Source organism: Corvus moneduloides, chromosome 9 (genome assembly GCF_009650955.1).
Source record: "Corvus moneduloides isolate bCorMon1 chromosome 9, bCorMon1.pri, whole genome shotgun sequence".
Lineage (NCBI taxonomy): Eukaryota > Metazoa > Chordata > Aves > Passeriformes > Corvidae > Corvus > Corvus moneduloides.
The window spans coordinates 11,806,503-11,832,884 of record NC_045484.1 but is presented as its reverse complement, the minus strand read 5'-3'; the positions used below and the strand labels follow the sequence as shown (position 1 = coordinate 11,832,884).

Below are 26,382 nucleotides of genomic sequence, written 5' to 3'. Positions count from 1 at the left end.
GATTTTTTTATCATTTAACGATGAACAATCCCCACATCACAACAATTTGAAAATGGCAGAGAAATCAGGTAAGTTACAGAGGTAGCTAAAGAATCAATATTCCAAATACTGGTTCTGTGATAGTCCCACTCTAAAATAAAAGAAGCCTTTTAAGTCAAATATGTGTGACAACAATATCCAGAGCTACTAATTTAGTACCTTTTAATTTAAGGTCTGGAACTACCCCAAATAAAGTAAAATCCAGTCACTACACACAAAGATCAAGCAATCAAATGTAAGACATTGCCCATGCTTCAAGGGTCTCATATTTCAAGTACTGACTATAGGCCAGCCCAATTTAGGAGTTCAAAAAGTATACAGAAAAAGTGGTTATAATGCTAAAATTACATTTTCTGTTTCTCAGATAAAGGTACACCTACATTCATGGCTATTTCTGTAGTTCAAAATCTTGATGTTTTTCCCTTCCAGTATCTTCCAGCAAAAGCACGGGTAACTTGTCATTAGAGAAACATTAGTTACCAAGGCCTTTCCATAAATTCTTTCTTTGACCCAGTACTGGTAGATATAGATGTGTGTGTGTATATATATATATATATATATAGAAATTTTTTTTTTCCCCACAAAAGGCATCTCCTCAGTAACCATTATGTCTTTGAATTTAAAAAAACAAAAGTGCAAATCTTTCTAAATATTAAAATTCTGCCTCCAAAACATATATTCATCTATTGGAATTGAAAATTTCTGCTTTATTCATACACATGAACAAAGTCATTTGGGGCATCCATATTAAAAATTATGCTCATCTCTAGATAAGAAATACAGAAAAGAAGAATATTAAGGGGATTTTATTTTAATAGCACAACAGGTAACATTGAATTAGGAATCAGGAATTTGGTGCAAGGAGGCTAATGACCAAAACTTGTGCCCCAGAGAACTAAGCTGTTATTTGTTCATGATCCCCATGGAAAATAGCTGACATTTAGTCATCTTATAGATTCCACACTAAGAAATAGAACTTGCTCACATGTGTAGATAGTTCACTATCCAAAATGACCAGAAGGATCTTTCAGAAGAGATGCAGATGCACAATTTCAAATACAGCTTTTCTGCCTAGCACAGAGTAGTACCAAAAAATTCACCATGTGTTTAAAATTTTTCTTATTGTAGGATGCTGTTAATAAGTATTTAACTTGGCTATATGACATAAAATACAAAAACCAGAAAGAGAATCCAGCCAGAATTTTTTTACTTTGCTAGAGACATCCACAGAACACATGCAAGACAGTTACAGGTGGATCAACAGAAAGCAGAAATAAAGACTTACCATAGCTTCTTGAAGTGTTATAGTTCTCTGATCAAAGTAAACATTGAAAAACTTTTTACAAAGACATTAGCACATACCTGCCACAATCACCACTTAGAGCTGGCAAGAAAACACTAAACAGTTTAGTCATATACTAACTGCATGGAGGGTAAGAGAGAAAAATGGGTGGTGGAATGGGATGTAAAGCAGATGAGAAGCAGATTCAGGTGAATCCAGTTTAGGCTGAGCATCAATCCCTGATTCTGCTCTAACCACTGCACCTGGTCTCACTTGAGAAGTCCTTACTGCATTAATTTCATTTTACATTTTCTGCCCAAGATATTCAAAGCAAAAAGGAAAGATACAGTGTAGGTAGTATCTAACTGTCCATAAGCCCCTTTGGTCAGAACAATAACTTTTGTAGAGATTCCTTACCTTAGAAGGGCAATCCTCTAAAGCACTGAGGGACTTTGAATAGAGCTTGAAAGTTTGTAATGACAAATCCTGCATAGCTGGGTGAGCTATGACAGGTATGTTGAGTAAGTTGAAAAGTTTTGTAAAGTAGTTAAGTAACCGCAGCCAGGTGGAACTTGTCATTAGCAGAGCAGTGTTAGGGTACTGACAGCTACAGGTCTCACCTGTTTGTTCCAAACAGCGTGGCTTTTGCTGATGGATGACATTTACTAAAGACTTGAAACCATTCTTAGAATAGATGAGTGAAAACAATTGTTCCCAGGTGTGTGTTTTATATGCCTCCCCTTTTCTATCACATCTTTTGCCTCAAGGGTCCTCATGCATGAGGCCTAAGCTCTATTCACAACAACTTTCACAGAAACTCTGTATTTATAGACACAAAAGGAATTTGAACTCTGCTTCCTTGCACGCTGAAGCTTGCATCACATCTGCTACTGTCAGACAGTCAGGTATTGTCTAACCACCCACCCCATGCAAGACAAGCAGAGAGCACTTAGCAGAAATTGATGAGGTTCTCATTGACTTCCCCACTAACCAGAGCGTTTTGAACCCTGCACAAATTAACTTCCAATGAGGAGACAACAAAAAATGTCCCGTATTCCCTCTCCAGAGATGCTAGGATGAAGTCACCATTTTTACCCTTAGGGCTTTCTAACAATCAGGCTGCAATATTTTTCAAGCATGAATAACTCTAGTAGTGTCTATTGTTTCTTGAACAGATTTTTTTCCTCTAAGAAGCACCTACTGAGATACTTAAGTGGGACTTCTATGGCCTTTTTTGCCAGTATTTAAGTTAGGAACCATTAACACAAACACAATACATCATAACTGATCCCACAGGGGAGCCATCTGAGCCCTCTTGGACCCAGCTGCTCTATCTGAGAGGAGCCCTGCAGATCATCATATATGGTATTTCTTAGACAAATGGTATCTGACTTAAAAAATGAAAGACTTTTCAATATTGTTTACACTTTTTAAGCTTGAATTCCTCACAGGAACAGAGATCACAAAAAAAAGCAACATCTACAAACGTCTTCTGTGCCAGTTAAGGAGGGGCGGGTTAGCCATGAACAGGTAACATCTTTCCACTGGGGGGGGGATGCAGTTTCTTCTATATGAAATCTAATCTGAAATCTCTTCACCTTAGCTCCTTCCCTCCTTCCTTGCAGTCTGAGAGAATACATCTATATGGAAATTTGTTCCAAAGATTGTTGTAACAAATACCTGCCAAGTATATAGTAGTGGTAGAATTTATATTTCTAAAATATTAAGAAGAGGATCAAGTTATGGAAAACTAAAAACTATTCCACATCTTGCACTCATACACTGCTAAGCAGAAGACCAACAAGTTTTCTTTATTTGATGAAAATTATCTAAACATCAAATAAGCAGGCTGGTTTAACCACAGCACACTAAGTGCTTAATACATACATTATCTTTTTAAATATAAGTAATTACTGTTCACCACAAAGCAAGTACCCAGGGCTCCCATGAGATACTTATGCATGTATTTGTATTTAAAGACGTATACTTACATTGATTCTCAAATACTTACAGTTATCTTTTTCAATAAATTAGAGAAGCACTCGAGTTTCTGTTAGTGCCTTAGCCCTTCACTGCTACAACAAGCTGTAGCAGTTGCTCGGATCATGAAATTTTCTCAAGAAGTTCTGTAAATAACATGGCTAAAAGAACATGTTAGTTTCTTAACTTGAAGACTGAAAAAAAGTCTGTATATTTAGATATATATGAATGAGGATTGACTAAAACATGCAAGTATATATTGACTGCTGAGCCAAATACTAAAAATTCAAGTTGCTCAGTTTACCCTGAATAGGATAATGTTAGTATATAAAATGAAGTTGAGCCATCACAGTTACAGTCATACCCAGTGGATTTATTTTGTCGAATTTAGAGCCAACATGTGGGAAATACAGCTTGTGCCAATCAAGAAAAACAGATTAAGTTCACGTTTCTTTCTGAAGTTTAAGATGTAGGAAAAACTTGGAAGAACTCACAGAATCAGCATTTCACACCCTTAGCTCTGAGGACAGGTAGAAGTTCTTCAGGTGGAACCTTTGTTATCAGGGCTGATGCATCCACCTTTCTTCCACATTCGCTGTGCAGGGCCTGCATTGGCTCTCCTTCCCACGAGTTCAGGGATGCCCAGAGCTCTTTCCAGGCAATGCTTGTAGCCCTGTTGCTTCCCAGACCAAACTAAACACTCCAGTGTTCCTTTCCAGCAAGGAAAGGCTTTTACAAAACCCACTGCTCCTCTGAACTACATCCTGCAATTGTTGATACCAATACAATGCCTTTTTCTCTCCCATCGCTTTCCTGCTCTCACTCCAGTCCCCACCAGGGTGTTGCTGGCAGCTGATCCCAATCCACAGGGGGATGCATCTGGGGCCTGTGCCCCTTGCAGGCACTCTCGTGGGGCAGAGCTCACTCTGCTGCCTTTCCAGTGCCATGCCAGGAGCTGGGTGACACAGACAGGGCGCACAAAAAAATCTGAAAACTTGCAGAAATATCAAAGCTATCAGTGTAACACAGAATGAAGCTTTTGTGCTCTTTAACTGAGCAGACCTCTCAGCATGAACAGTAGGAGTTCTGCTCACCTAAGGGCTAAAGAATTTGGCTTGGAATACATAAAATTTAAAGTGCTTTTTAGAAAAGACACCCAAGAATTCATGCTGTAGTGCCGAATTAGACACTACTTAGATACCACAATTATTTCAGGGTATTTTTCTGCCTCTCCTTCCATTTTTGTCCTGGAGCATGGAGACATATTTTCCAGTGCAGGATAACACGGAAATAAGTACCATAATCTCACTGGTGTCTATTCTTTATATGAAAACCAGGAGCATGGCTGTCACTAAGCTGTTTATTCAGGCCAAGTGCCCAGGGCCCTGCAGCAGCCCCAGGGGGTTTCTCTGGGCATCATCACACCCCAGCAGAGTCTGTCTGCCCTTGGCAGCATTTGATCTCCACTGTTGAGTTTCCCTCCATCTCTACTACACTTCTTAAACTTTGATTCCTGCAGGAATCAAATTTAATCTATTTCAGTATATTTTATGCTCCTCTGATTTATTCAAAGCTGAATAAAAGCATTGCACTACTTAAGTTTCCTATTTTACTTCGGAAACTATATTATTACTAGCCCCATTCAGGAACTAGATTAACTTGAGTCAAGCAGATTAAAAACCCAAGCTACACCTGTGGTATTCAGCTGCTCTTTAATCTTATCCACTAAATTAAAAAAGCTCTGGATAAAAATGAGACAGGTTAACCTATCACTTGTCTCACAGAAGGGTCTTTAGGGTAAAAGAAGACTCAGTTTTCTTGCAAGTCTGGTAAATTTTCCCTTTTTTACTGAAAAATGCCACCTCTGTACCAAACTATTCTATTTCATTGAACAAAACAAAGCATCCTTTTGGGCTGCACACGCAAGAAAATGGTTTTACTATATTCCCAAATACAAAGAAAATGTCTATATTTCTTAAGATTGATTGGTACTACAAGAAAAATTTAAGTGATTTCTTTTTTTTTCATTTTTGTTCTATAATCAATAAATTTATTATTTGATATTCCTTCATTTGAGATTACTCTTTTTTTTTTTATTACAGTCTAGTCACATTCTGGTGTTATGTGAGTGAGATTTCTGGTTTTTATGTAAACTAAAATGAGTAAGGGGTGAAAATAATAATTATATTAAGATATATGGATATATATGAATGGTTCTAATATAACAGGCATATTTTCACATATATATATATGAGATGACCAGTTAGTAAATATTTCATTTTACTCTGTATAGGGTAGAATATACCTAGATGAGCTCAGACAGATTGAACAATAAAATGAACATGACAAAATGGGTTTTAAGTCAGGAAACAGAACAGTAAAACAATTTCCTGAGTTATTTAAATGCTTTCATTTAAGAAATGTCATTACATACTCGAATTACACTGGAATATAATTATATAAACGCCACAAATAACAATGTTTTACCAAGAAAAACAGAAGTTAAGGGAGGAGAACTATTTCCTGAAATGTTTCTTCATTTTAAGATCAGGTTCTGGTTGTTATAAGAAATAAATCAAAATAAATATTTTAAATTTATTTTTGGAGTCTGTGTCCTTTACGTTTATACATATACTTATCTTGAAGTATATGTATGTGAATAGCTCCCTATATTTAGTTTCTGGAGGTTTAAGATGAATACATTACACAAAAGCCCTCCCTTTGAATTATTTTGGTGACCTTTCAGGAGGAAAGGAGAAGACAGCTAAAGTGAAAACAGCAGTGTATAGCTCCACAAGTAAATTTCAGCCACTCACAGAAAAGTTTCCCTTATCTGCTACTGGTATATATTCGTCCCCACCTACCTTCAAGGGGCCAGCCAGGTTTGTTTATTTATTTGTCCAGGCTAACACCATTTAGGGTTGTAACATAATCTCTCTTCTCTAGAGGAAACAAGCTCAAGGCTAGCACTGCCTTGTAATTCAGACAAAACAAATGACCCCATATTTGACTTGTCATCAAAATGAGAGGGATTTAAAAAAAAAAAAAAAAAGCCAATTTTTTTTTGTCTTCCTACCTTCTTTAGTTCAGAGAATAGTATATGAGAAGCCAATTAATTAGACAAAAAGGAAGAGAAAACAACAAAAAGATTTTTTTTTAAATACTTTTGTACACATTTTGGTTTTTGTTACCAGACTCTGATGACCAGAGGTATAACCAGATTATCTAAAAATGGCAGACACCTCATATAATGAACTACTGTGTTGGCAGGTTTGTAGACCTTCCACTTCAGGCAGAGAACCTAAGAAAAATCTTTTTGCAGCTGCCTACATTACATCTTCTCTGCAAACTTCCTCCTTTTAGCTATATTCAGGAATTGCAAAAATACAGTATGCAATGTCATGCAAAAATGCCTCTGCACTTCACAGATACGGCATGTAAGCGTGCACAAAAAAGGGTCATCCTTAGCTGGCAGTACATAGTGCTCATGCTGTTAGTAGAAAATAAGGCATTCTCACAAAGCCAACAACAGAAAGATATGCCCACTTCTATTTCAACCATGGTAATAGCATTAATATTATCCATGCCTTTGACAAAAGCGCTTGGCTTCACGGCTTGTCCCTCTCTAGTGGTGGGTACCCAGGTAAAAAAGTTGCAGTGTTGTACTGCTTTTAACATGAAGCTTATGGAAGACATTAAAATAAGTGCTTCTCTAAGTCCCTTTCAAACACTCCTTAATCTAAATAAAAAGTAGAATATCTTCAGTCAACAGGAAGAGCTCACCCTGCTGTCAGGCACTACAGTTTGCAGCACATGTAGCTCAGGATTGCAGTGTTAACTGTGGGTGTAACCTGGCTAAGGTTCTCCAGATGACAGTTTTTTGAGAGGACATCTTCTAGAGATTCACTGATAGGAGGCAGGTTACATCCACATTACTGTGGAAACGATGGCGAGGGACGCACAAGGAGAAGTTCCCATGGTCATATACAAATAATGGAATGGATAAAAAACCACCTAAGAGAAGGAGAACCAATTCAGCACTCTCTTTAAGCTATTCTAGAATAGCACTTACTTTTCATGATGACATTCTCACACAAGCATAAATGTCAGTAAGAGTGTAACTATGGCATCATCAACTGGCCTGAGACTATACCCTTTGATTATATAATGACGCCCTGTTAGCTTCATTTTACCTTTACCTCAGATCTGCTTCCTTCACAAAATTCTGTCTTGAGCTGGCTGGGCTAGTGTAGGGCATTGATGGAATCTCACCCACTAACATTTATGCAACAGTTTTAACTTCTTCTTAATGTTAAACTGAAATTTAAATTTTTTTGTTAAGTCCACCATGTTAGCAAACTTGAACAGAGTAACTCAATGAACTAATTTCAAATACCTGCCGTTCTAAAGATGATCTGATACTCTGGCTGTCTTTTGCTCTCCTAGCTGCAGAGTGCATTCTGACCTTCTGTATCCCTGCTTGTCTCTGTCTCCAGAACAGCTCCTTTACTATTCAACTGCCTGTGGTGTTTATCCTTCCCTGAGGAAAGAGTTAAAGGGGAAAGGAGGAAAACATCTACAATTAAATTGCTCTTAAGTTGTTCCTGCCTCTTGGCAACTGCAGGTTGTAATTCAGCAGTTTACAACTCTCCCTCCTCACTTTAGAAAGAATGAATAATGTAGAGACTTACATTCATATTTGCAGTAGAAAGGGAATGCTGGGAGTTACAAATTGCTGCTGAAAAGATGATCACATTCAAGGGGACAAAGGCTTCAAAGTTAAATCTCTTAAAGAGGTCTCTAAGAGAAGAAATGGCAAAAAAAAAAAAAGTATCAAGTCTGTAATGGCTTGAAGGAACTATTCATTCCAGTATGGTTGGTTTCAAAGCAGTTGGTGCATCTGTCTAAAGGCATAAGAAGAAAGGAAACTTATCTCGCAGATTTGCAAGAAAATGTTCAAGAAATACCTATAAAGACTTTCTTTCGAGCTGACACCTTGTAAAACTTCCAGCTTGTGGCTTGCACCACTGCCTACTTTTGTTACCCTTGTTAGCCCAAGGTTGTATGACTCTTTAGCAAACACTTGCCCATTACTGGATTTTGCACATTGCATTCTCTTGACAATCAAACAAAAGTAAAGCAACTCAGCAAGCAAATTCGAAAGCACAAGAAAGGTCTAGAGACTGGGGAGTCTGATGTGTGAGCTTTAGAATCTCAGACTTTCAGACTGGCTGCAGCAGGAAGGCACCTCTGGAGGAGATTGTCTAGTCCAACCCCATGGTCAGAGCAGGGCTAGCCGCAGCAAGATGCTCAGAGTCAGGTCCCAACGAGTTTTGAATATCTATCTCTAAGGAAAGAAACTTCACAACCTCTGTTGAAAATGTGTTCCTATGTTCCATCATGTCTGCTGTAAAATGTTTTTCCCTACATCTAACTGGAATGTCCCATATTTCAGTTGTGCCCATTTCTTCTTGTCCTATCTCTTGCCCTGTGGAGCCCAGAATTGGACACAGCAACCAGATGTGTTTCACCACTGCTGATTTGAGGGGGAACATCATGTCCTTGGACCTGGTGGCAATGTTCTCGTCCACCAGGACACCAAAGTCTTCCACTGCACAGCTTCTTTCCAGCTGGCTGTCCCCCAGCAATTACTACCACACAGGATTACTCCTATCCAGGTGCAGCACTCTCCTCTGCTTTGTTGAACTTGATGAGACTTCCGTGAGCTCCTCTCAAGAGTCCCTCTGAATGACAGTACCTGGTGTATCCAAGACTCCTCCCAGTCTTGTATCAACTGCAAAGCTCCACAGGGTGCACTCTCACCCATTGTCCACTTCAGTAAGAGGGTTAAGCAGCAGTGGGCTCAGCATTCCTGAAGGCTGGCCTTATCAGGAAAGACTGAGGCCAAAAAGATGCTGAGTACCTTGGCCTTTCCCCTGTCCTTCAGCAGATCCCCTGGCCCATTCAGCAGAAGGGCTACATTTGCCTCAGGTATTTACCTGTTGTGATTTAGTGTTTCCTCCACTCATCTCCACCCAGTACTATTAAATGGGATGCTTCTTCCCAGTTTGGGAGGGCTATCTTCATAAGCAGTTTAAGCTGGACTGCCACTGGCCTATCAGCTACATCACATGTCCTTTCTGGTGCTCTTGCTCTTCAGGTGGTTACTTCCATCTGAGAAGCAAGGTGTAAAGTGTGAGCATTCTATCACTGCACCTAAATCTGTCAGAACTCTGACTTACATTTATAAAATGCCCACCTCCTGTGTGCCTCCAATGCAGGCAGCTTCTTTCCAAAGGACAATGGGCGGAACATTGTACCAAACAGGTATGAAATGTATGCTTACTGGACTAGAATTAACTGGTAACAGAAAGCAACCAATAAGTGGGAGTCTGTTCTCATTTTTCCTTTAATACAGTTTTCTCCCTGTTTTCTTTCACCACTCACTGTGCAAACATGGAGCAAATTTCAATTTTTTATCCATTGCCTGAGAAAGTTTCAGTACAAGACATACTCCATGTATGACAGTGAGGTGAGTGACATACTGTCACTCAGCACACTGCTTAGGATGTGGCATGTTATAGAAAGGCAGTGACATATCACAAAGCAGATGTGTGATGTGACAGTCACTTAGATGATAGGCATGCAAGTTACTCCAGGACCCTGAAGTCTTTTCTTGTTTGCTCTCAGTTCCTACTCACTTTGAACTAATGCTTGTGCCAAGTGCAAAATGTTTTTTAAATAACTGCTTGGAATATATAATTAGACAATAAACATTCAGGATAATTTATCTATTGTGATTTTTTAGCACAATTTTAAGCACTGTTCTGTTCAGACAGCACAGTCTCCACCTACAATGATACTGTCAGTATGCACACTGCTGACAGAATACTTACTTTTGCAGAGCTCATCCTGCCAGAATAAATACAGGAGAAAGCAGGAATTCACAGTCCCCCTTACCTCTTTGACAGGATCTAACATGTGGAGGAAATTTTAGAAAAAACAGCATAGACTGGTAATTTTGCACCAAAGTGAGAGGTCACTGCAAATGCATATTACCCCAGGTTCCCATATCTTCTCTCCAGGGTCCTTCCTTCCTCAGCATAGGAAAGGTGTCGTGGGGAAGTGGGCAGGAAAGTGGCCTTTGGTTGGGGAAGACTAGAAAAGGTGAAGGATTTGTTTGGCATGCTCAAATACCTGCTCAAATCTGGGAGTTTAATCACCATACCAGCAGGGAGAAACAGCACTGATGTCAAATCCCATTGCATGTTTAGGGGAAGCAAAAGGTGCCTGTAGCAAATAAACAACAGTTCAGAATTATTTCTCCAGGTCGAATTCAAAGACCCGGAGGCAACACGCGGAATACCCTCCACAGCTCACTGGTTGCAGATTTTTCAAATCAATTTTCAAAGAAAGATTATGACATAGTTTTTGTATTAAAAGAAAATAAAAAGTGGAGTAATGTTGTTAAAGCACACAACAGATAGAAATTAGTAATTAAATAGCAAACACAACCATTTGCACCTCCCATAAATTGATGCTTCATTTTATGTTTACAAAACACAAAAAGAGAAAAATAATCTCTTTTCAATAAGTTTGGACAGTGAAAGCTAAATAAACAGTGCAAATAATGACAAATACAAAAGATTAAAATTTTTCTGATCTCTAAATCCCATAAGATGTTATTAGAAACAAAAGCGAAACAATGAAGCCTGAAATATATGCAGCTTGGTTTTCTGTGGATTTGTATCTCATGATTTAAGCTCTAATTTGAGCTTTTCTTCTGGTATGGGAATTTATAACCTCTCACAAAACGTGAGCTTTCACTGCTGTCTTTCCTTCAGTCAAAATGCTTATGGGGTCTATTTTTCCAAAGCTACTGAGAACTCAATTATCTTTGAGACTACTTCCCTTCTGTCAAATTTGGTTGACATTGGTCAGTGGGTTTGAAAGTTATTAGACAAGACATTTAGACAGTCATACACAAACAAATGCAAAAATATTATTGTTATAAAAAACAGGCTAAAAGTATTTTCCAAAAAAGTATTTCTCTTTTTATCTTCAGTTTCATGCACAGGGAAACATATGACAGCTGGATCCTTGTAAAAAGGAACCCTAAGAAACAAGTCTGATTGTGGTTTAAGACTAAAGAGTCTCAGAGGAGAGAATAACAATTCATGACTTCCTAGTGGCTGAAACCGTTTTGGCAAACATTGGCCCTTGCAAATCTTCACAAAATAACACCAAATGCTACTCATGCTAATGAAAATCAGCATCCCACTAAAATAAATGGAAAGTGAAGGCAGCAGGCAGAGCTCACAAGATCAAATAAGGACTACTGGCCTCAGCCCAGCAGTATCTAAACTGATCTCCACTTTCAAGACACTGGTAATCTGTTCAACTCACTAACTTATTGTTTCCACCAATTTGGGTCAGATAAAATAACATGCAATTTTGGATTAAATGTAAAAGTGCAGATAAGCTGCCCTATTTTTATTTATCTCTTTATTTTTTACATCTATACAACCTTGCAAGTAAGCAGAGTTTACATTTTCCTAAATAAAGTACTTGAAGTTTGGGTTTTTTTAATGAATGTCACAGTTTTTAATGCATAGGTTAACCTCTTATTTGAAAAATAGACCACCATAATATTTAAAGACATAAAAATTACTTTTTTAACCCAGGTAATGTCTTTCCATGTATTCATTTATGGAAAAAAAAAAATCACAACTGAAAAGATTAACCTGAACACTGAGGACACATTTAACATAAGCCTTCCCCAGGCTCATCATTACCTGTATGGCACTGCTGACCTTGAAAAGCTTTCATGTTAACCAAAAAAAGATGTAGAGACCTAGGACACAGAACTCAAAAAATATGCATTGCCATCCAGACTGTGCTCATCACTTTGGGATTATCACATATTCACTTTATGAGATCACGTATTTCTACCTTAAAATGACATTTTTAATTTTTCTCTCAATAATTAATTTATTCAGTAGCCTTAACCAGAACAAATAAACAGAATGTTTATATGAATTCAAGGAGTATTTCTATGACAAGAGCAGCTGGGATGAAAATATTCACCACTCGACCTCTTATGACAGAGAAAGTCAAAGACCGAAAGGCACATTCCATCACCCCTTTTGGAAGAGAAGTCATTCCAGTAGAAGCAGAATGCCAAAGGAGCCCCAGGGGAAGGGCCAGGAAGGGACAGGCTGGGGCTCCTATGGTGAGCAGGCAGCAGGGCACCTTGTCCAGCGCCTGTGATGCCGTGGTGCCACCTCTGCAGGGGGCATGAGTTGGTCAATTGACAAATCCACCCCTGAAAGAGGGAGGCAGCCCTCTGCCAGCAGAGTTTCCATGCTCTGAACCTCTCACAAACTTCTGCCTACAGGTCAAGGACTTACTTTTCATTAAGATGCATAAGTAAGCACTAAGAGCATTTTTAGCAGCAGAACAAATCTATTTTATGAGTCTCCATCTAATATCACAGAGACAAAAACTGGATGGTTTTGATAATTTTGGGGGTTAACAGTGGTTTCAGAAATGTGACAGTGGATACCATTACAATCAGTCGAAAAATTCTCACCGCGATATCTGTAAAACTTTGTGTACTTCACTCAGGATTAGCCTTCACTTGTACCGAATCACCAGCATGTACCAGGTGTCTGTGGCTTGGACCTCTGGAAACCTACCTTTTAGAGAACAAAAACATTAGCAAGACAAATAGAAAGTGCAAAATAAAATAAACACAGATTGCATGGAATGGCATAATTTTAATCAGATGAATAAGCAAACTCAGCAAAGTCAGGCATAACTTATCAGTAGCTAACATTTCTCTTTGATCTTCATGGTTAATTTTTCTTGTACAACAACAATCATAAAACATCTCATTTTTTTATTTAAAGGTCATTTTTCCTGTGCCTACTTCTATAATATGTTGCTGTAATTTCATTCACTCTGGTTAAAAGGGAAGGGTATGCTTTCAAAAACCAGCAAGATTTCCATTGTCTTCTAATAGTCTCCATTTAGCTGTATCAAACAGTTTGGGATGGCTGAGATCAGAAGGTGCAGTTAATTCTACAATTCAAAGAGTCAAAAGCAGAAACATTTGATAATTCTGTCTCCAGCCTCACTGCAGCAAGACAACCAAAACATATTCTCCCTGGACATGGGGGAAGGAAAACTGATCACATTAAAGATTTTTTTCTATCAGTCTTTAAGCTGTGAAATACACAACAAAAAGGTTAGAGCACTAAATGACAGAATAGGCAAAAATGGCAGTGCATGTGGCACTCTCCCAGGAACTGCCTGCACCAGGCTCTCCTCAGCAGCTTGCAGTTACCCTCAGTTCATGCTGGTCAGGTCTTTTACTGAAAGAGAGTTTTTCTTTCAGTATTTATGTAGTGCAGCAGGCAACTGTTTACCTCAGAGGCATAAAAGTAAATCCGGATGTGTTTGATCCATAGTGCCCCAGCAGCTCTGTTGCCTATGGAAACAAAGGCTCCTTTCAGGGAGTTCACACAACAGGCCCCGCGATGCAAGGGACCCATCAATTTCAGCCACTGGATTCTTTGTAGGTATTTTTCTAAGGTATGTATATAGATATATATAGATATATGTATCTATACTACAAAATATTGTCGCTGTAATAGTCCATTATGATCAAACAGGACAGTTACTGAGTCTCATATTAATTTTACATTATTTTATTTAAACAACATAATCCCCTTTTAAACAAATTGATAGTTGAAATGTAGTAAGTGTTCAAGCTATAAGCATCTGGTTTTTTCCTCCACCTTTCACCATGCAGGTTGTTGAGTACTTTGTGGACAGCAGCTTGACAAATCTGATTCATGCTTACTCACAAATTCAGCTTTTGAAGATGACCCTGAGCATGGAGGTTAAAGATGTTGCAGAGAATGGATAACATCCCAGAAGCACCTTGTTAAAGGTCTCCTTTGAAAAAACACTTATTTGTGAATATGTTATAGCTTCCTAAGTGCCATTCCTGTGCAAAGACCTCTGCACGTTTAACAGAAAACTGATCAAGTACGACACATTTCAAGAGATCCCAGTGCAATGTTTGTTACAGCCCTTCCCCAGTGAGAACCTGAGGTGATAAAAAAGGAACATGGTCAGATCCAGGACTTGAATGCCAAGTCTGTGATATTTTCCTCCACGTGTAATGCAATAATTGGGTAGATCTTCAGCTGTAGACATCGGCAGCACCAGTGTTATGAATATAACTCAATACCTCCTTCCTCTTTACTGACATCATTAAAGAATATATTCACAAAATTTATACCTTACATTACTTTCCTTAAAGACATCTTGCATGAATCTTCAGATTTCAATTTAAGAAGGCAATTAGCAGCTAAGAGCACCTTATTAAATCTGCTTTTAATTATAATTCACCAATGTTTATAGCTTGCTTATAATTTTTGCACATGATTACATTATTAGGGATCAAAATGAGTGAACAAAGCATTTGTTTATGTGCAGTGATAATGTTTCATAGAAAATTAAAAGAAAACTATTTAAACTCATTTAAACTGGAATATTATTCTCTATTAGAAATTTAGGGCCAAAAATGCCTTGAAAATGTCATCTGTATAAATATTCATTTACCTGTGAACAGATAACTTCAGAAGCAGATTTGACAGAAACAAAGAATAACTTCTTCATGTTGCAGTAGATGACTAAGATCATTTGAATGATTTATTGATAAGCAAGTGTACAAAATAAATACAAAGAGAAAAGAGAACAGGCTGGACTTGTTGTTACCAAAAAAAAATCATTACAAGACTGCCTAGCATGTGAATTCATAAATATAAGAGTAGTGTGCATAGGGTTGCATCACAAAAAAGTCACACATAGTAAGAGAAAGACATCAATAATCTGCAATTCTCATTACTTTTCTATCTTTTTGAGGGGGGGATTTTTATTTGCTTGGGGTTTTGGTTTGGTTTAGGGTTTTTTTATAAGTGGAAGTTGTGGGTAAATCCAAGCCAATAAGCACTAATGTCATAACAGCCAGGTTGTGGGCAATTTAGATCCCAATCCCATCACTCTTCCTGCACGAAACCATACTCACACGAGTAACCCCATTGAAAACAGAAAGATGACTTGTGCACTAAGTGCTATTTAATGGAAGGGTAGCAGGCTGGAGGCAGATGAAGCAAGCCTTATTAGGTGATAAACACATTGCTTCCTGGGGAAGGGCAAGGGCAACTCCTGGATAGAATCTAACCTCAATTCTCAGAGGTACCAACACTCTCCTACTGTAAAACTCTAAATACTTCAGAAGTTATATGAACAGTCAAAAGCCTCACAGGATCATCAGCAGCTGCTCAAGATGTCACAGGATCAGCTTGAGGAAACATGTGTCATATATTATTCTGCAGATCTCCAAACTGAAGCATTTTGAGGCCTTTTTCTTTCAGGGCCATGCATGTAGCTGTGCCACCCTGGGACCTGCCCTGGAGCTGGGTTGCTGGTCAGTGTGCAACCCGCAGACCCACTGTGCTGAAGAGCAGTAATGTAGAGGGGTGCACCGAGGAGAGACGCATTTTTCCTAAAACACTGCGCACAAGGCTATGCCAATTACTATTCCTAGTTTAGTGTAATTTGGAATGCCCTTTGTGCCCTATGACCCAGCAAGACAGGATTCAGCACCAAAGTCTTACTATCTTCAAAGTCAGATGTATGTGACAAAAATGCTCCTTTAATCTTCTTCCATTCTGCACAGAAAATAAAACACAATGTGGCCACAAAGTATTCCCAACGATTAACAGCTGGCAAGCTGGGGGCTTCTGGTAGGTATACTTAGCAAAGCAAGGAAAAATTCTGAAGTAAACTGTAGCCTAGTTTTCTCCTAAAATGTTATTCCTAGATTGTTAGTCTACTTAAACTCTTGGGATTTTTCTTACTAAGTAGACAACAGAAAAGACAAAATGTTGCTTTCTAAGCTATGCAAACTATGTCCTATACTTTATTGCAACAGCCAAGAATATCCTTAATGTTATCACTCCAGTTATGTTCAGACTACCTGACATGGCAATAATCACGTAATAAATGCATCATCCTATAGACCTGCCTCCTAAAAAGTAGGAGACAGAAGCCTTAAATAAAGGATGAACATCAGGTGAACACTTTCAAATATGATGGGAGCACTGAACTTCAGGACAGTAAACTGAAAAGAGTTAGAATAGGAGAAGAATTTTAAAAGCAAGTCCAGCATTAGCTTCCAAGTATTGTTCTATATTTTGTGCTTTTTTTTTTTAACTTCAGCCTTTGATAAGAGGGGGTTGAACAAGAGCAAAAATTTAGCTGCAAAAGCAGGCACATTTGACAAGTTTGGCAGCACATGAATAGAACCTAGAGTATTATATGCGGCTTAAAAGATAAAAAAATAACAGCATTCCTCCTAATTAGAGAAGCCATATGCTCTATGAAATAAATCCTGGTAGCTTGTAATTACAACCTTATTTTTAAACAGATCATTTTAATTCTATTATATTCTGTATTTCTGATTTATTTACTAAAATATTCAGATCACAGAGTTATTATGAAAAAGTGCAGTTCACAGTTGAAAGAATAGCATGGCAATAATGTTGCTACATCTCTCCCTACAAACAGAAGGTGATAAAGAGGGGTCTACATGTTAAAGATTATTTTCTTCTCTACAGTGAAAAGAAAGTAAAGAAGGAAAAAAATAACATCTGCCATAGTAAGTTTGTCTTGCTCAGTATTCTGCCTGTATGGATATGATATTTAATAGTGTTCAAAGGAAAATAAGCCTGCAGTACTGCCTATGCCTTTTAAAACCAGAGGGGGCACACGGGGCATCTAATCCAAGCACCTATCTCACCTAAGTTTTAGGACTATTCTTAATTTTTCTTTTGAAGTGGGAACGGATATTTTCTTTTTTTGTAACTGTGTTTTCCTGAATGGTATAAAATTTTGACTCATGCTTTTTAGAATTAATTTCATGCAGAAAAATTTAACTGTACTTCTCCCTGTTAAATGAAAATATCTTTAAAACAACATTCATCCAGAGAATCTAAAAAGATCACTGCCATACTTAGTACTTCTAGTCACCCGTAATAAGATGGTTTCATATAAGGAGCTATCAATCAGTTTTACAGATTCAGGTATGTTTCTACAACTATATAATAGGTATCATTTGCAAGCATAAATCACAGGTTTTCTCTGTGCCAGACTTCCAACACAAAGAAGATCAGTCTATAAAAATATGAATCAGCCCATACACATGTCAGAAATCCAATTCACTTGAGAACAAAACTTCTTACTAAGAATTTAAGGTACCATAATTAAATTCAAGATAGCAATTTGACTGTATTTTCAGTGGTGTGAGGCCCAGGACCCCTTCCTTAATAACCTCTCAGGTTGGGATTTCACATTGCCGTTGCTCATTGGTGCTTACACTTACCTGTAGCTGCTGCCCATCCTTCAGGCAGGCATTCGGTGCAGCTTGCTTCCCTTCAAGCATTAACAGCAAGCAGCTGAAACAGGCTTATGCTACTTCTCCTGTTCTGATTGCTGAGCAAAAAGGACAGAAAATCATTATAGTCAAAACATTTCTAACAAAGGTCACTTTAATAGAAAATTACATCAATCACCTTGAAAAAAAAAAAAGTACATTTCAATTGATGTCATTCATTCATGGGGCTAATATCAGCTTTATTTTAAAAAATTTGGCTGGTTCTGGAGAAAAATCATTAAAAATTAACTATGTCTTTCAAGAGAGATTTAAGTCTTGTGTGAGAAGATAAAATTGCATGAGTTGTTTCACATGATAATCTGAATAGCTGTTTCAAAACTTTTTTCTGAAGACATTACTGTGAAAGTAGCTTTAATGCAAAAGAATCATCTAGAGAGGATGACTATGAATAAAGCATTTCTCAGGATTTACCCTGGTCTGGTTACATGCACCACAGAATCCAGTCCTTTAGCTCACAAACGTAGCATTATACAAGTGAAATAAGCCAGAATTATTATACCTATAAGTCATAATACATGCACATATTCAGAACTATTAGACACACTAGATGAGGTATCTGACTTTGTATAAAACTTTTGCAGTTGATTTTGCCATGGGTATGTTGTAAGAATATCTTTTAGCACTGCAGATAAAGCTTTATACACCTTAACCTTTTTACTGGGGAATGCTAAATGAATTTGCAGGTGTAAATGAGGTCCCAGCTTTCAGACATTAATACTCACGTGACTGCTAAATTCAACAATTAAATTTTCAATTACTTCAGTGGTAAGGGATTATGCCCAGACATCTTAATTCAGACTATAAAGCACTTTTATCTATATTAGAGTACACAAGCATGTGCTTAGAAGGCTGCTTTTCAAAGGAACTGAAGGACTTAACCACGTGTCAAGTTATTTGCTGGAGAAGAATGGGTGGATAGTTTGGAGACAGTGATTTTGTCTATGGTGGTATTGTGGAATCGAATTCTACGTGCACACAAATTCCTATTGAAATCTTATATGTTTAATCTTCACATTTGTATATAATTAACAGACATACAAAGACATGGACAAACAATATAATTACATATAATTTTACAACACAGAGTAAAGCTTCAATCTCTGCAGTTTTATCCTACATTAAAAATCATCTAGTATCTGCAGGATGTCTTCTAGTGGGATTAGTCCACTGCACAATTTTAATTCCGGTGAAGGTTTTTTCAAGGCTAAAGACTATCCTTGTAATAAGTTCATATGTAAGCTGCAATTTTCAAAACAATTCCCCAAATATTTTAATATTTATCCACAACACATCTGTGTACAGATTTGTAAATGGTATATTTGAGCTCTTTAATTTCAAATCACACTGCTTTGAAAAGGTTGGTACAAAATTGAATGTCACTTGATTGTTATTCTGCTTAGGAGAGACTACAAATGAAGGATCAGTGAGGGAGCAGAGAAAAACTCCAGTGAGAAATAGGATGAAAACAAAGTTGAGGATGTGAAGAATGAACAACAGAGTGTGAAAAACAGAAGCATGGAGGGAGAATATAAATTCTCATACACTGGCATTTAAGGGACAAGAAACTTACACAGGCCACTGAGCTGTGCCATCTTCACTTTTCAAGGGTTAGTAAACTCACTCAGTGGTAACCTAGCACAGAGCTTGATTCAGCAGAAGCTTCACTCAAGAAAAGTTTATTACATCAAAATAAGGGCTTCCAAACTGCAACTATTATCCAAAATACAATTCTGCAGGCTCTGCAAAGCCCCCCACCCCATCCTTGGGTATCCTCCTATCAGTGTACCCAAACTGCTATGCCCAAAACCCCAGAAATTTCAGTCCATTTTAAAAGCAGTGAGTTCTTTCTAAGCTGCAGCCCTCCCCAGAAGAGGCACCTGAGATGCTGAGCTTGCTGCTGGGGAGGCCATGAACTCCCAGGGCGGTTTCTGCCCTGCTGTGCTAGAGCCACTCTCCTGGCAGACATGGAGCCATCCTGAAGAGACACGGACATCTGCTCCTCCCTGGCCCTGGAGACATCGTGGCCACAGAGCCGCAATTGTGGGGTCGGAATTTTTCTCTTTCCAGTTTTTCAAACCGTGGTTTCTAAAGGTGACAATGGTAATTAGTCCTAAATGCTTTATGTGCCATAGAGAAATGTAGGAGAATATGTCCAGCAGGCAACGTTTTTTAAGTCTCTGCCAACACTTTGATCACAGAATGAATTGTCTGGAATACTGTGAACTCTTTACTTATTAAAATGAAACTGGGGTGTTGTATCAATGAAATATATTTTATTGTGTTCTATCAATGAGACATATGCTATTATATTATCAAGGTACCAATTCAGACTACAAAATCAGCTTTCCATTTCTCTTAATGAGAGACTGTACCAAAAGCAAATTACATGAGTTTTCATCACTGTACTCTTAATAAAAATAGGACATTTTGGCTCTTTTTGTTAAAGAGAAAGCTAATATAGTATTTATGAAGTCTGTGCAGTGAGCAGTTAAGGACTAATACTGAATATCCAAAATGCTACTGAATCTTTAATCAAAATGGAACATGACAATATGAAACACAAAGCATTTTGTCAAGAAAAAGAATGTAATAGGAAAAAGAGGAGTGGTTATTATAGGAAGAATGAAAGGGTATAGATGGTAGAAGAGAACTAGCATTTCCAAAAATGAAAATGGGGTGCATTATTTTAAAAAAGAAAATGCCTTCTAGACTTTAGTTGTGTTTTCAGGAGATGAATGAAAAAAACTTGTAAGTCTCCAAAGAGACAGTAAATGTAGACACTGAAAAATCACCACAGCATTTGAAAAGAAATAGGATCTTATTTTATAACCATAAAACTATGAACTGACTCTTTTATTATTTAAGGGGTCTTGCCTTTCTGTTCTATCGAGAAGACTTCAAGGTCAAAATGTCTGTATACTTAATGCCACTTTAGATGCCAATGAAAGGAGATTACAAGAAAAATGAGAACCCTGGGGCTCGCCAGGCCCTTCTGGGATAAATGCACCTGGTAAAGTCAAGGTTATATAAATGAAGAGAATCCATCATCTGAAGTTGTTGGGGGTTATTTACATTTAAAGAAAAAGAAAGGCAATTAATGAAACAAAATAGTGACATTTTCAAAGATTGTATGAAAAAGACAATTTAATGGTGCAATATCTGCAATAATAAATTGCAAATTCTTCTTTCAAGTGAGGACTAAAGCAATTGTTAGGGGAACAAAGTCATAGTTTGGTAGACAACTCCAAACGAGGCTAAACCCTTTTCAGATTGTCATAGTGTGTTCCCTGGAAACACAAGGACCTGCTAAAAGTAAAGCAAAATTGCAGGGAGCTTGGTTGGAATCCAAGAATGTAGGAGAAACTTGCCCACATCTGAAAAACACAAATTTTAACTCTACTAACGTCAGAAAAATGTACTAAAGTGTACAACCCAAGGAAGTGTTTTGAGGGCAATATTTCAAATATTTACCATCGAGGCAGACATGGCCATGGAGAAAACTCCATGCCATGGAGTTTCAGCATTCTGTAATACTTGTGATCAGAAACCTTGCCCAGAGTCAGTAAGGGTTGTTGTCTTGCTTTACTGCAGAATAGCCAAATAGATTTTCAAGGTCTGCACAAGGTCCATTTACCATTTTTCTCAAAGGTAGAGGGATTTTTAAATTTTTTTTCCCTTTTGCTCTGTCTCAGTCTTACCACATTTTTGGAGATGTGACTTCATGTCTTACAGGTAGGGTATTGTCCTATCTTATTATGACCAGAAGCTCAACCTGCTGCACAGCCGATTTACTCTGCTAGGTGCAAATGCTGCATTAAACTCAGCAACTGCAGTTCAGTAGAGTGCAGATGTTAAGCCATTTAATTGCCTTTTCCCTATACCTTGATGGAAGTAAAGGAGGATTTCCTGGGAAGTTCAAGGTCTAGAGGGCATTTTTTCCATACATTAAATATCCTTAGTGTTCAGATTTGGAGCAACATCCCTCCTTGGTACACAGCTCTAAAGGATGCAGACAAGAAGTACATCAATGAGAGAATTACTGCTCTAGAATTTACATCAAATTTCACTGTTAATTGAAAAGATTATGCCTTTGCTTAGAGATACATACTGCTTTAATAGAGGCTGTACATTTAGAAAGGAAAAGAAGAGACTGAGGCGTACGTCAGGAAACATTTTGTACACAGATTCCAGGTGTAAAAGCTGTCAGGAATGGTAGAAAAGCAAGGAAGAGCCATTTACAAGGGTGCTTACGTGAGAAAAGAGTCTGAGACCAGTCAGAAAGAGTGGAGAGAGAGAAGCTGAGCAGGAGGTAAAGTGAGCAGAGTTTGACTACTGGTCCAGAGGGACAAATGTCTTTAGAGTTAAAAAATTTTCTATGTCAGGAAAGAGCTCCACACACAGCCCTTGGAAGACAAGGGCTTTGTAAGAACATCCACAAAAAAAAAAAAAAGAAACAATGGTGTAGAAGGATTCCTTATGGAACAGGAGCATATGATACCCCTGGAAAGATTGGACAACCCAGGGTTGCTGAGGAAAAGCCCCTGAACAGGCCCCTGGCTGCAGGCAAGCCTGGAAAGCACCTGGCTGCAGGCAGCCCTGAGAGTCCTTGGCAAAGTTATACACTGGTTGGCTCTCCCGCTGATTAGAGGCTGTCCAGAGGGACTGGGCGTGAATCTTTGCAAAAGTAGATATAAGTTGGCCTAGTTGTACAACAAACGGAGAACAATGCTTTATTGTATCTGTGTATGTGTCGTTTATCCAGCCAGCTCTCCAGACTCGGTCCCTTTCACCTGGCACCCAATGTGGGGCTCGAGTGATTTCATTCACTTAAATGTGTTTCGCTTAAATGCGGTTTGTTTTCACTTAAATGCATTTCGCTTAGATGCGGTTTGTTTCGCTTAAATGCAGTTCGCCTAAACGCGGCAAGACTCCGAATCATCGCACCAGCAGTGAGGAGCCTGGAGAGCTGGAGCCAGAGTGTCCCGGCAAAAAAGTTGAGTGGAGCCGGAGACCGGAGCTCACGCGGCCGAGCGAGCCCCCCACAGGTAAGACAGCTATAGAATACAAGGCTGCAACTTGTCTCCTAGCCAGTATCCTCTCTAAGAGAGGCGAGACTGTAAAAGATCAACATCTCTATGCCCTAATTACGTGGGCCCGGGAACAAGGGTTTTTGAAACGCACTTCGCTTTTGTTTTTCACCAAGGAGTGGTGGGAAATTGGAAACAGACTATGGCAGTTCACAATTGAGGGTGGAAAGGAAGGTAAAGAAGCTAAAGCTCTCAGATTAACATGGAGAGCTGTGACTAATACCCTCGCAGAAATGAAAGCAGAGAGGGAGGTGGCCATGGCAGCCATGGAGGCGCTGGGGGGTGGCGGCCCTGGAAAAAAAAGAGAGAGGGGTCTCATGAAGCGTGGCCAGAGGCCAGGGCGGAGTCCAGGGTTGCGCGATTCTTCGGGCTGACCGCAGGTCAACTGAGGAAGGGGACATCAGCACCTGTACACTCGCTGCGGGAGCTGCTGGACCCGATGGAGAAGGAAGTTACCCCGCAGAAGCCTAAGGGAGAACTGCAAGCAAAAGTGGAAGTAGAGCCTCCCGACTCTGGGGGCGGGGCGCAGGCGAGCAGAGGAGAAGCAAGCAGTCCTAGCTGCCGGCCAAAAATGGCAACGCGCGACACCCCTCTGCCGGGCAGCGGATCATTGTCTGACTGCAAAGCAGCCTCTACGGCTCCGTCGCCCACAGAGCCAGAGCCAGCCAGGGCTGCCAGGGGTCAGCCCCAAGAGGAGGAAAAGCACCAAGAGATGATGCATGAAGTAATGAAGAGGCTTGCTGAATTGTCTACGCGTCAGGACGCGCTGGAGTCTAAGGCTCGCGAAACCACACCATCAGCACCATGGCGTCCTGTGGACCCAATGGTCAAGACGGCCACCAGAATTCCTCTATTCCTGTTAGGAGAACCGAGCACAGGGCCTACGGCCCTTCCCTCCCAGCAAGAGGATGTGAAGCCATTGCCTTCGTCAGCCCCGACAGCGAGGACTGATCCATTGCGAAGGAGATAGAATGGAGTTGTCCATAACGCAATCATTGAAAGAGATTGGCAAGCCATAGATGCCCTAGCCTGCCCTGTACTGATACAGGATACAGGACACCGCAAGGTGGAAACCCCATGACTGGAAGATCTCGCAGCAAGCGAAGCAAACGGTCACCACGCACGGCCTCCGGTCTGAAGCTACACGGAGCATCCTGCAGTTTATCTTTACAGCAGATGTCCCATGTCCTAATGATTGCGTCAGCATCACATAGTTGTTGTTGACCCCTTCACAGCTCCTGCTTTGGGAGCGAACGTGGAAGCAGCTAGTACAAGAAGAAGCTAGCAAGCACCAAGGTGATACGCAAGACCCACTGTATGCGATCCAAGCCAACATACTAACTGGGAGCGGGGCTTATTGAGCGACGGTGACGCAGCTGACCATGCCCACAATCATTCGTCAGTTGTCACAGACTCTTGCCCACAAAGCCTTGTTGTCAGTACCCGAAAAGAAGTCTCCTCCAATATGCGGCAGTCCGACAGGGGCTGTCAGAGCCATATGGTCAGTTCATTGACCGTCTGTCAGCAGCCTTGAAGGACACAACTGAGCTCTCGGAAGAGCTCCTAGAGCAAATGTTCCGGACCCTTGCCTTTGAAAATGCTAATAGGCAAACTAAGACAATTCTTGCCGCGCTGCCCCAGGGAGCAGGAGTAGATGAGATGCTCGTGCGCGCTACCCGTGCGGAGCAGTCATCTCAAACAGCTGCATTTACCGCAACGCTGCGGAATGTCCTGCAAAAGCAGGGACAAGTCATCACCGCAGCGCTGACCGGAGGGGCGCAAAGTAAAAAAGGGGCGAGGGCCACTGGCCCACCTCCTTGTTCCCCAACGGGCAGAGTATCCTGTTTCCGGTGCGGTGAAGAGGGGCACCTGAGGCGCAGTTGCCGGAAAATGGTGTGGTGCCACAATGGCAATTCCGGCACCCACGCCACCATAGAATGCCGCCATGCGGGGAAATGGCCAGCTCAGCGCGGTGGGGCCACACAACAGGACACAAGTGAGCACCCCAAAGAGCCACAAGTCAAGTGCAACCCTGGTGGTTTCCTTCAGCAGAACCAGCCAACCACCCGAGGGAGCCTCAGAGTGGATGTGGCAACCTCAATGGAAGTCACGCTGACGAACCACCAGGTCACCCTGATCCCAACCACAGCCAAGGGCCCCCTGTCATCAGACAGCCCTCATCTGGGTGGCCTACTCGTGGGGCAGTCATCAACCAGCCACCAGGGAGTAGTGGTGCTCCCTGGAGTCATCGATGCCAACTACACTGGTGAAATTAAGATCATGGCCTACGTGCTGCAACCACCCGTGACTATCCCGCAGGGCAGTCGCATTGCCCAAATCGTCCCCATTCCCCTAATGACCAACAGGGGAATCAGTAACAGCAGTGTCCATGGAGACCACGCTTTTGGGTCCTCTGGGTTCGACGTGTTTTGGACATTGAACCTGGCCCAAAGACCTCAGCGGCAAGTGATCCTGCGAAGGGGGGCAGAAGCCGTCAAAATATGGCTGCTTTTTGACACAGGGGCTGACACTACCATAATTAACCAGGCAGTATGGCCACCTGGCTGGGGACTGGGAAAACCAGCAGCCATGCTGGTAGGGGTGGGGGGAACACAAATCCCCCAAGTAAGTGCAACACCAGTCACCCTAGAGTTTGAGGACAATCAAACCATTGTGTGTCGCCCCTATGTTATAAAGCTGCCTCAGACCCTGCAAGGCCTGATTGGACGTGACATCCTTGCGCAGCTAGGCCTTGTGCTCACCACAGACCAGCATTTATGCTGACTGCCACTGCCAATCAGCCGCCCATACGGTTAACAAATGACCCTGTCTGGGTCGAGCAGTGGCCGGTAACAGACGAAAGGCTGAAGACAGTAGAACAGCTTGCTGCAGAACAGCTAGCAGCAGGACACATAAAGCCTTCAGTCAGCCCATGGAACACCCCCATCTTTGTGATCCCAAAGAAGTAAGGAAAACAGCGCCTCCTTCACGACCTTCAACAAGTGAATGCGCGCATGCAAACTATGGGGGCACTGCAACCTGGGCTACCGGCTCCTACAATGATCCCAGCAGGATGGCAAATCACTGTAATTGACTTAAAGGACTGCTTTTTCACAATGCCGCTGCATCCAAAGGACACAGAAAGTTTTGCCTTAACAGTGCCCACAAAGAATCACAGTGAGTCTACTAAGTGCTACAAGTGGGTTGTCCTGCCCCAGGGGATAAAAAATTCCCCCACACTGTGTCAGCTATATGTTGACTGGGCACTACGTCTGATTCGATGATGCTACGCAGAAGCACTCATCTACCATTACATGGATGACATCCTGATAGCTACTGCTAAAGAGTTCCCAGATAAAGAGATGCAATGGGTCAGAGAGCAACTGCATGAGACTGGATTAGAGATTGCCCCCAAGAAGATCCAACGGACTGCACCATGGAAGTACCTGGGCTGGCTCATATCA

The 26,382-nt window shown here is 40.4% G+C and overlaps 1 long non-coding RNA gene across 1 annotated transcript in view; it reads right to left on the bottom strand.

Moving 5' to 3' along the window:
* Positions 1–3,136: 3,136 nt before the first annotated feature.
* The window catches only part of LOC116447762, a 138,765-nt gene continuing 115,519 nt past the window's right edge, over positions 3,137–26,382 (bottom strand). The window contains exons 4-7 of the long non-coding RNA XR_004241688.1: positions 17,760–17,869; positions 12,894–12,999; positions 10,499–10,591; positions 3,137–8,101 (exon numbers count right to left, since the gene is read on the bottom strand). This is a non-coding gene — a long non-coding RNA (uncharacterized LOC116447762). The remainder of the gene's footprint in view (positions 8,102–10,498; positions 10,592–12,893; positions 13,000–17,759; positions 17,870–26,382) is intronic.